Source organism: Acanthisitta chloris, unplaced genomic scaffold (assembly GCF_000695815.1).
Source record: "Acanthisitta chloris isolate BGI_N310 unplaced genomic scaffold, ASM69581v1 scaffold10273, whole genome shotgun sequence".
Taxonomy (NCBI): domain Eukaryota; kingdom Metazoa; phylum Chordata; class Aves; order Passeriformes; family Acanthisittidae; genus Acanthisitta; species Acanthisitta chloris.
The window spans coordinates 11,252-22,502 of NW_008663267.1; positions in this window are offsets into that span (position 1 = coordinate 11,252).

Genomic DNA, 11,251 nt, shown 5'->3' on the forward strand with positions numbered 1-11,251 from the left:
CTGTCTTACTGGAATAAGCTTGTACACCTGCATACCAGCCAGTTGTCTTATTTCTAAGTGTTACTCTCTATTGGTCTCTACCATCTGTACCATCAAGTCAAAGCTGTATATCAAAGATATTACCATGTGGGCAGCAATGAGATGGCAATCCTTGGACTTCAGACCTGCTGTCTGCCCCAAAGACTTGCATATTTCTGTCTGCATCCTTTTTTTGGAAGTATTGTGTATATTTCTATTTGTTGTTGAACGTATCTAAAGAACAAAGCACTCCAGTAAAAGTCCTTCTGTTGTATGATATGCATTCTATATTTCTGTAATTCTTTTTTGAGCCTCAGGGAGAAGCTAGCATTTTTTTCAAACTACATTTTTGTCACTGTGACAGTTGTAAATAAAGTTTGAAAATGCTTTCCAAATATACTGGCTTTGTTTTTAGTGCCAAAGTGGGTTGGGTTGGTCAACCTTACAGGTCACTGAATCTGGTCAGTGTTTCAGGTCTGAGATGCGCTGACTTGCAAGTATCTGAAGAGACTCATGTCTACCTGTTGAGGCTGTTCTGTGAAGCTGGAGCTGATGGTTTTATGCATGTGGCTGACTTCAGAGCATGCCCTATTGCATTGTAAGCCTAAATCAACTTAGAGTGAGGGGCAGCATCTTTGCCTTCCATCTTCCTATTGTTGCTTATTGCTGTGTGAAAGGCAGTGGCAAAGTGCTGCCTCAGCTTATTTGGTCCTGATAAAAGTCTGTATATCAGGAATCTCCATCTACCCCCTCACCTAACCTTACAGAGCATGAAATCATGGGGAGAGGCCACATCTGGAGTGCTGTGTCCAGTTCTGTGATCCTCAGTGCAAGAGTGAGACAGATCTCCTGGAGCAGGTCCAGTGGAAGGCAACAGAGCTGATTTAAGGGACTGGAATACATCTCCTATGAGGAAAGGCTGAGGGAACTGGGCCTGTTCAGCCTGGAGAAGACGTGACTGAGAAGGGACCTAATCAATGCCTGTAAGTACCTAAAGCAAGGATGTCAAGAGGATGAAGCCAGGCTCTTGGTGGTGCCAAGCAATAGGAGAAGAGGCAATGGGCAGAAACTGATGCGCAGGAAGTTCCACCTGAATTATGAGGAAGAACTTCTTTACTGTGCAGCTGACTGCATAATGGACCAGATTGCCTGGAGAGGTGGTGGATTCTCCCTTACTGGAGATACTCAAGAACTGCCTTGATGCAATCCTCTACCATGTGCTCTAGGATGACCCTGTTTGAGCAGGAAGATTGGACCAGATGACCCACTGTGGTCCCTTCCAGTGTCACCCATTCTGTGACTCTGATCTTGTTCCACACTGGTGGCTGTGTACTGCAGTTTGCAGTGCTGCTGGAGGAAGACCTGGAGGAAATGGCATTTCTGAGTGTGATTCTGGACTTGTTTGGTACCAAGACAGTGTCATGAATGTAGAAATCTGACAATGTCAGGATTTAGTAATTTGAATTATGTTCTTAATGTGATTAAATTTTCCACTAAAACTAGGCAATACGGAGCAAATGCCCTGGAATACCCACATCTTTCAGACACATGGAGAGAAGTTCCTGTGATTTGGCAGGTAACACTAATCTTACCTATGCAAACAAGCTGAGCTGAAGCTAGAGAGCCACGTTTACATGAGACTGGTTTAAACGCACTAACTAATGACCTTTAATACTTGAACTGATGGCATACTCAATGTGAACCCCACACTTCAAACATGAATTGTTTTGTATTCAACCCTTGTGGATGTTTTGTACCATGGAAACATAAATGCAATATTGAAGCTTGCCTCTCCTTCAGTCAACCTCTAGCTAAGGTGCCTTGATTTCTTCCTCTCTTTAAGCATGGAGTTACTTGCCTTGTAGAAGCTGCTGCAGCATTTCCAAGATGAAGTGCTGATCTGAAATCAGTGAAGATGTTTACTCTTGTCCCAGAATGTTTCTGTTTAAAATATAGCACCGGTTAGGGAAACTGCAAATGTATTGAACTACTCTGCTACTTCCAGGTGCTTCCACAAACAGGTTTTTCAGGCTCATGTCAGGATGAAGCCACTCTGTTTCCTGATGCATCATGCTATTTTGGAGCCAGACCAGAAGGGCTGGCCTCTAGTGGGGCTTGCTCTGCCAGGGTGTCTGCCTGCTTGAGCAGTGCTGGTGGGAAGGGGGTTCTTTCCTGTTCCTTGGCTCCAGCTGTTATGGTCAAAGTGGAACTTGTGTCACCAAATGGAAGTGGGCTTGCTGATGAATGGGTGACCCTGAGTCATCTCAGAAAATTGATGTGTGGTATCAGGACCTTTCTTTGCACATAGAACAATGTTTCTTCTGGCTCTCATTTAAATTTGAGGCATTTGTCCTCCTCAAAATTTTGCCCTCTAGTTGAAACTCATGACAAAGCAATCTGTGCACTGCTGTCCTGCTTAGTTCAGTCTGTGCTCGCTCTCCCAGATATTTCATTTGTAGTGTTCAGTGCATATCTGCTTCTGTTTGGCTTCATCATTGAAACACTGTGCAGGTGAACGTTGGCATCTGACTTTTCCTGCATTTGGGTGGAGACAGGAAAAATTGTTGCTCTGTGGCAGTGCAAAGATAATTCACCACTGGTGAGGAGGGGAGCAGCCACCCCTAGGATATATGTCCCCTTGTTGCAGGTCAAAGTCCTGCTCTGGTGTAACCACACTCCTCATTATTGCAAGAAAAGGGAGAAGCTGTATTGTCTTCCAGGTGAAATATCTCCTTCCAATTTTAGTCCCTGTAGGAAGTCCCCAGCAGCTGAGGACATGAATTTTCATGCCTGTGATGCTGATTTGCTTTGAGATGCCTTGAAGCACAATCAAAACTAAAACAAAATCCCCCAAATCTAGTCACCTGGAACAAAACAAGGGATGCGAGGAGCAACAGCCTGTAATGCATATATGCTCCAAGCTCTCAAAAAGCAATCCTGGACACCAAGCATCTCTATACAAACAAGAGGAATTACTATCCCTAAGTGTTAAATTGAGGGAAAAAGCTCTGGGTATTCCATGGTTCAAGTGATGCCTTTTAGCTTATGTTTGGACAGGAAAGTAAAGATCTGAGTCTGGACCTGGGAGGAAGCACCACAGACTTTAATTATGCACATGCTCAATGCCCCTATGATCAGCAGCATCTGTGTCAATGCTTCTCTGCTTCCAGCAGCACCTTTCGAGTGTGCCTACCTGTCCTGTTGCAAGGTTTTTGCTGTGTGTTTCAGGGTCTCCTGGTGAAAGTTGGATTAAAGGGTAGGTGTGGGCAAGTGGGTACCACTGTGACCTGTTTCAGGTTTCTTTGCCTGGATATGCTCAGGCAGGGGTGTCCTCTACAGCAGGAGGGCAGCATGCAAAGGTGTGGAACATCCCTTGAACCATGGCTCAGCCTGGGCTCTCCTGGATGCCAGTAGTGTTAATAGCACAGTGACATTGGATTTCAACCACTTGGGTTAAAAAGATATCACTTTTTTACAGCCACAGTGATCACCTACCTGCAGAAAGGGCTGTGCAAGCCCAGCTGGAGAGCAGCTCTGCTGAACAAAGGTTAAACCCATCCTAACAAAAATGAAAGCTTACAAGCATTGGTTTTAGGAGGGGGAGGGATGAGGCTTCATGGCCAGCACCTAGAGAGGAACTAAGTGCAGAGAAATCTGCTTCACCCAGAGAATGAGAGCCATTACGAAGAAAAAAAGGCACTGTGAGTGGCTGCTGGCTAGGGGCAGAAAGAGGAGGAGGATGGGATGAGATTGTAGGGTGTGATAATGGGGGGGCTGCTCTGCCAAAGGTCTTTTGTGGCTCCAGTGTTTCATGCCTGAAGGGTTAGATGTGCAGCCAGGGCATACCCTGGGGTGCCCATTGCCCTCTGGAGCTCCTAATGTTTGTTCAGTAGAAGTTCACCTGGAGGAAGGGGTGAGTGGGGTTCGGCTTTGTCATGCTGCACTGACAATCATAGCATGATCTAAAAGCCTGGGGTAGCTGCATGTAATACCCTGGTGCAGTTTGGGTATCAGAACTGGAGACACACCAACTGGGGAAGAGCTTCAGAGCCTGAAAACATCACAGACTGAGCTCTAACCCTTGCTAGTGAAACAGCATCAACAGAAATTACTCTGTTGGGGCTGGACGAATCCGCTGTTGAGGTTTGGTACTACCTCAGGAGATGTGGGTCATTGCTACCTGGGGCTGGTAGGAAACCCTGGGAGGTTAACTGGTCTTCACAGTGCACCTGGAAAGCACCAACCTCTATCCTCTGGTACTACCTTCCCTATAACAGCTCTAAAAGGGGAAGGAATGGGCTTGAGGCAAGAGAAGTAATTTTTGTTGTTTCAAATTAGGCTTTTTCCCCCAAACCGTGTTATCAGATCTATGAGAGCTGTCCTGTGCTTTCTCCATGTTAAACTGGAAAAATCCAGTCCTGTGCTTGGAGTCAGAGACCTGTACGTTGCACACTGAAGATAGGACAAGAAGAGGTGGAAGACAGCAGTGGCTGGTGGGCCAAAGGACCAGAGCCTGGAGGGATGAACCCCTGTCCATCACAACAGGCAGCTGAGACATAATGAAGTCAAACATGCTATTTTGAGAGCCCTGAGGGGTGGGAAGACAGAGCAGAGAGGGAAGCCGCAAAGGAAGCATGCACTGAGCAGTTGTTCCCTTCCAGAGCTGTAACCACACAGGGTTACCGTAGCAGCAACCATCGGCTTCATCTGATAAAAATAAGCAAGGAAGTCAAGTGTACAAGAGGGAGAGGATGTCAGAAGCCAAGCATGAAAATGTTACAGCAGCTTTGCTTTCATTTTCAATGCTTTCTTCTTTATTCTGCCTTCAGCCAGCTCAGGAGCCCAGGTATGTATTTCCTACTCCATCTGTCCCAGAGTGTGTCCTGCCTCTAAGCACCTCTCTCCCAAACATCCCCTGGCCCAGGTATGTTCGTGGCCACACACTGGTGTGCATAATGCTCTGCCACACATGCTGGGAGACAGATGCATGCAGACTACAGCCCTGCTGCAAGCTGCAGGGATGGAACAGCAGCCAGCACCTTGTCCATCTAAATCTAGGCAGCTCCCCACCTCGTCCAGGGTCACATTGACTGGTGCCTTTGGCTCTGGCCTGAAAGGGTGAGGATTAATACAAGATAAAACGCAGGAATAAATTCCCAGAGTGGTCACTGCCATGTAACAGCCCTCTCCTGCTGTTCTCCATGCTGGGAGCAGCTCAGCTGGGGGGAGGGGATGGCTCAGTTTTGCAGCTTTTTCCAGCAGTGCTGGGATGGGAAAAAAGGGTGGCTGTATTACAGGGGGTTTGAACTCTTCCCAGTACATTGTCTGCATTCAGAAGCATGAGCCAGGCAGGTTACAATCAGCTCAACAAATATACGTCAAGCACAAGCCTTCCTGAGCTGTGTTTGACAACTCTTTTCTGCTGAGGTTGTTGCCAGCACTGTGGATGTCAAGTCTTCTGGGGATGCTGCAAGGGTGAGGACTGACCCCTGCTGCAATGAGAGTTGCAGCTGCATTTATCCTGGCTGGTGGCCAAGTGGCAACATCCCTGTGTCCTGCAAGGTAGAAGGTGAGCTGGCTGAAGTTGGGAGATGGGGCAAGCTGAAGAGGTGGAGCTGCTTGCCATGTGTACTCAGGTGGGGAAACCCTTTCTAGTGTGCTGAAAGGGTTCTGTGTGTGCATGTGGGATTTGCCTCTCAGGCCCCAGCCCCCCCCAGCTCTAGTGCCCGAAGCTTGCTTTATCCTCTGCACAGCCTATTGAGTAATTGGCACATTCTGACTTTGATTTGGTGGGTTTAATCCAGTAATGCTCCAGCTGATGGGATTTGAGATACCTTCACAAGAGGGGAAGACAGAGGCAGCTTTAGAACAGAGTCTCATGCATAAACTTTCTCTGACAATAAGGGGAGGCTTTGCAGGGACTTGTCAGTCCCTGCCAGGCTCAGCTGATCTGTGCTGGGGTATTATCCCGTGCACTCAAGGACAAAGGAACTTTGTAGTGTGCAGTCTCATGACCTGTCTCTCTCCATGGGATGCTGAGCTGAAATGGGATTTGCTAAAATCCGCAGTGCTCGGATGCAGATTCCTGGCTCAGTGTGCTGTGAGTGCCTGAGTGCGCTAGAGGGAAGGTCCTGTGGGTGCTTGTAAGGGGCAGGTGAGAACAATACTGCATGCTGCTGTGAACTCTACTGGTGCTCTCAGATGGACACAAAAGTTATCCTGGCACATTCCAGGGCCTTTCTCAGCTGTTGGAGGTGCTTGCTGCAGCATGTTTCACAGAATTCATCCTGCCCTTGGGCTCCTTTCCATGCAGCATCCTTTCTAGTTTTCCCTGGTAGCAGCCCAAGTGATTTCTCCAGGGCCTCCTCCTATCTCTGCCTCACTTAATCTGAGCAGATAAATCTCTGTAATTATTACTGACCTATGTAAAATATGGTTGGCCACAGAATGCATGAAGTATAATATTAACTTAAGTATTTCTTTCTTTATAGGGGCTTGCCATCTGTGACTTTCCATACCCGTCTCTTCCAACAAACCTTAGACATTTGTCTACAGTGAAGGTTCCCAGTGTCATGCAACAACAGTCAGTTGTGAGGAAACCTGATCAGAAGAAATCTCCATAGCCACAGCTGTCAGAAGATTTGGTTTATTTTGCCAAGCTTCATCCAGGATGCCGGCAAAAAGCTCCCAGTTGCAGACTCTGATGTCACCTCCCACTCTGGCACTAGGCTAGTCATGCTGTGTTGCTTCTATCATAATTAAAACTTGGATGTTTAATCTGAGATAGTTGTTAGGTCATCCTGTACTCTGTGCAAGGAAGTAAACACCTCCAGAAGGTGAATCATTTTAACAGCCTATCTGGAAAAAATGATTTCTTGAAGGTCCTCAGGCTAGCAAGAGGATGGAGATAAACAGGTAGTTGATTAGAACAGTGGATCACCTCTCCCATGATGAAAGACAATTGGGATTGTTCAGCCTGGAAAAGAGAAGGCTCTGGGATGATCTAATTGTGGCCTGCCAGTACCTGAAGGCAGCCTACAAGAAAGATGGAGAGAGACTATTGACAAGAGTCAGAACAAGGGGGAATGGGTTGGAACTGAAAGAGAATAGGTTTAGATTAGATATTATGAAGAAATTCTTCACTCTGAGGGTGGTGAGGCAGTGGCATAGGTTGCCCAGAGAAGTTGTGGATGCTCCAACCCTGGAAGAGTTTAAGGCCAGGTTGGATGAAGCTCTGAGCAACCTGGTCTAGTGAAAGGTGTCCTTGACTATGGCAAGGGCATTGGATCTAGATGAAGGTCCCTTTCAACCCAAACCCTTCTACTATTCTATGAGTTTGCATGCCCAACTTTCAGGTAGCTGAAGCCAGATGAACTGAATCTTACCCCTAGTTACTTTTGTGCTGTCACCTTTTTGGGTTTGCCTCTTCACATGTCAATGCCCCTGTTTCTATAGTGCAAAAAGGTCTATGCATCCATGGTTAGCCATTCAGCATACACCCAGTGAACTGAATTCCCTGGAAAATTCACATTCCTTAAAAATACGCCAAACCATCAGGACATCAGTCACATGAAGTCACACAACAGGGTGTTAAAAACCCAAACAATGGGGAATGGGAAGAATGAGGAAAACATGGCAAGAGCGTGCAATGAAAACCACGGAGATGGAAGGAGTGGTGGCAGGAGCAAAGCACATGTATCTAGTTCACAAACTCTTGAACTTGATGAGGCTCATCCCACCTGAACTGAGGAAAGCAGTTAGACTGAGAAGCTTAAACAGACTCCCTGTCTTTTGTCTCCAGCCCAACTGTAGGGCCTGGTCCTGTTTTCTCTCTTGCTCCCACAGTGTAAACCTCTGGCTGTAGGTGGGTCTTGCACAGTACTCCTATCTTTTTGTGTGCATCAGAGATTCACCATAACAAACAGCAGAGTAGCACAATATACTCACCATGAGCCACCTAAATTATTCAGGAAAAGTTGTTCTTTCAGTTCTAATTTTTCTTATTAAAATGTTGTGGACTTTAGTTTTTCTCTTGAGCATTTTTCTGTTCTCACACTTGTCGGTCCAAGTACTACCAGTGGTGATTAATTTATGCAGGTTGGTTGGCCTAGAGTTTTACCACAGATTTCAAGGGGATGATGGTCTTTTAACATTCTCTTCTGGGGTCTCACAGTCAGTATGTCCCACCAGGGAAGAAAATACAGGGACCACCATCATGCTAGAGGAAACAGCAGCTTCCCCTGTCCCTCACGAAGTGCAGGTTTTGTAACACCTTTTGAAACATTTCATAGGCTGAACACCCATCAGCAGTGGCAAGTAGCAGACTGCCATTTGCCCTTCATCTGGCTGCAGATGCAGCAGTGTGTGATGATGTACGGGTATTAAAACACTTTGTGAGTGGCACAGATGAAAGCCACATTAAAAACACCGTAGGAGAGGCATTGTTAGTGAGGACAGTATTTTCACTTTCTGTGTGTCAGTGCCTGCCTAGCTGTAACTAGAAGGAGAAGTGAGAAAATGAAGCCTCTAAAGTTTTATTTCACATCTTGCCTGCTATTTATTGTGTTATGTAAAGACCCAGTCTAGGGCTACTTCAATAATCAAATTCTTAACATGAAAATGTGGGGAAGGGCTTGCAGGTTTAGCACCTCTTTTCCTCATGTGGCTGCCTCAGACAAAAGCAAGCCTTGGGAAATGACTGCCAAAGCTTTGCCAGTGACCAAAACATGGTGGAGGACCAGCAGGAGGACAAGTAACCAACAGGAGCTGATAACAAGCTGGCTTTTTAATTACTGTTTTTAAAGTCCAAAGTCATTGGAAAAAATGAGTAAAGTTATATTTCACACACTAACGACAAGAAGAAAGTGTGCTGGAATGTCTGAGTCACCACTCTGAGCACTCCTAATTATACAGAGATATAGTTTTCATATGCTGTGTTACATATTACAAATGTGTGGAGACACTTGGAGCAGCCTGGTGTCTGTCATTATGTATGTTGTTTACCAGAAGATTTGAGGCTGGGTGAGAAGACCCAGTGGGCTGCAGTTAGAGGGGTTTTTTTTGGTAGGTGATTTTATTTGTTTTACAGAAATTTGGAGCAAAGTCTGAAACCAGCAAACTGAAATAGTAAGGAATGACTTTCCTGCACAGGCAGGAGGATGGCTTACCCACTCAGCTGCTTCATGCAGGCACACACACATGATGTGCCTTCTGTCCTGTGTCTGCACAGTGCCTGGCTTGAAACCTGCCAAGGTGATTGTTCCCTTGGGAGTTACTCTAACACAGATAAGAGGTTTGCTATGTGTGTGTGTGCCAGCCCCTTGCTGGCAGCCTAAGCAGTGCACAGAAACCAACCACTGGTCCAGACTTCAGAGCTGGAATTGAGGTGGTTGCGCAGATCAGGGCACGGCTGGCCCCTGCTGATGGTGAGCCCTCAGGGAGGGGTGGTGGACCCCGGGAGGTCTGTCTGGTGTCCTGGTGCATCTGGGTGCAGCAGGGTAGAGGTATGTCCACCTCAGCAAGAGGAGCTGCTCTGGTAGATCTTGGACCCTATCCGCCAGCCCTGAGTAGGTGTCTCAAGCACCCAAAGGCAACTCAGAAGGCAGAAGGTACCTATGCACGCATAGCTCCTTGGCCATCACGTGGGCTTCCTGGGTAATCCCAGGGCAACAAGCACTTGTGCCCTTTTATGAGACAAGTTTCTTTCAGGGCACGTGAACCAGGAGCTGGAGAGCCAGTGCTAGTCTGCATTGAGAGGTGTAAAGCTACCCTTTCACCAAGTGACCTCCTGAGATGCTGGTCCCAAGGCTGAGGGCAGAGTTCAATACCAAAGGCAGTGCCAGCCCCCATAACTGGGAACACTGATAGTACTTTTCCTGGATTACCTTTGCACCCGTGTGACTAAGCTTTCCCAACAAAGCATACAAGCAATTAAGGAGCTGAGGCCTCATTAAAAAACCAGCCACACAACAGGGCTTGTGACGGGTAGTTGGTGTCTCCAGCACAATTGCCCGATAAGCATAAGGCTTTGGAAAAATCCAGCGTGGAAAGGGTTAGGAGCCCAGTTGCATAACTCCTTTAAGAAGTTGTTTTGTCATAAGCCATATCATAAACAGGCAGGAGTGGGGGCAGAAGGACAGGAAAGAGGAGGAGGAGGAGGATGAGAAGGTGGAGGATGGACAGCTCCTCATAGCCCCATAGGCTGAGGAGGCTGTAGGTCATTAACTCGGGGTGACTAATGTCATTATCTATTTTTTCCCCTTTGAAGTGGTAATGTTTCATCTGTGGTTTGGCCTCTTTATCCTTTTGTTCAAAACAAGCCTGTTTGTCTTTTACTTCTCATCCCATTGCCCCCCCCTTGAGATGGGAGGGGTGCAAGTGGCAGATTATAGGTCCCCTGAGGGCAAGAATGTGCGGTCCCATGCAATGGACTGGGGGTAAGGGGAAGTATCCATCTGGGGCAAAAATTGCAGTTTAAGAGTTTTGGACTCCTGGTTTGTATCCTCTTCAGAAGAGCTGGCAGCATCTGCAGCAAGGACCACAAGCAGTCTGGCTTCACTGCCACCAACATTTCCCCAGCCCACAAGCAGATGTGTCAAGAAAGACCACCATTGCATTGCAATGAAGGTTTGTTTTTTTCATAATGTAACCTTCCATGAAAAAAACGCCTGTTGAACGGACTAGCTTTCTGCTGGCCCAGGTTCCCTTGAAACACAATGATGGGGACTCCATGCCTCCTCACTCCCAGGCTGAGGTGCAACTGGTGCACCAGAGCCACTGATTGCTGCAGGAAGCTGAAGATACAGGCAATTAGTTACTTATGTGGTGGCCAAGCCTCATTGAACATGTTAGGTAAGCTGGTGTCCTAGGTTGCTTGGTTTGGTTCCCCATGGGCTTGGCTTTCCACTGCACCAGGGTTTATTTTAGAGCATTTATTACATTTTCCATCCTATGCTGGGGATGGTGTCTGCTTATTAGTGTCACCATTATCCCAAGACGGAGAGATTCTCTCCAGCACATGTACCAGCAGGAGGGATGGAGATGCCTTGTCTGCTTTCTGACAAAGTCCTAGGAGAGTGAAGGGCAGGGGCAGGACAGCAGCATTGGGAAGCAATTGCACATGCTGGGACATGGCCATGTGTGTAGCATCTCAGCCTCTTGTGCTTGCACACACATGTCTGCACACGTGTGCGTGCGGATGTTCAGCCAGCTCCCTGTGAGACAAGGTTTTCCT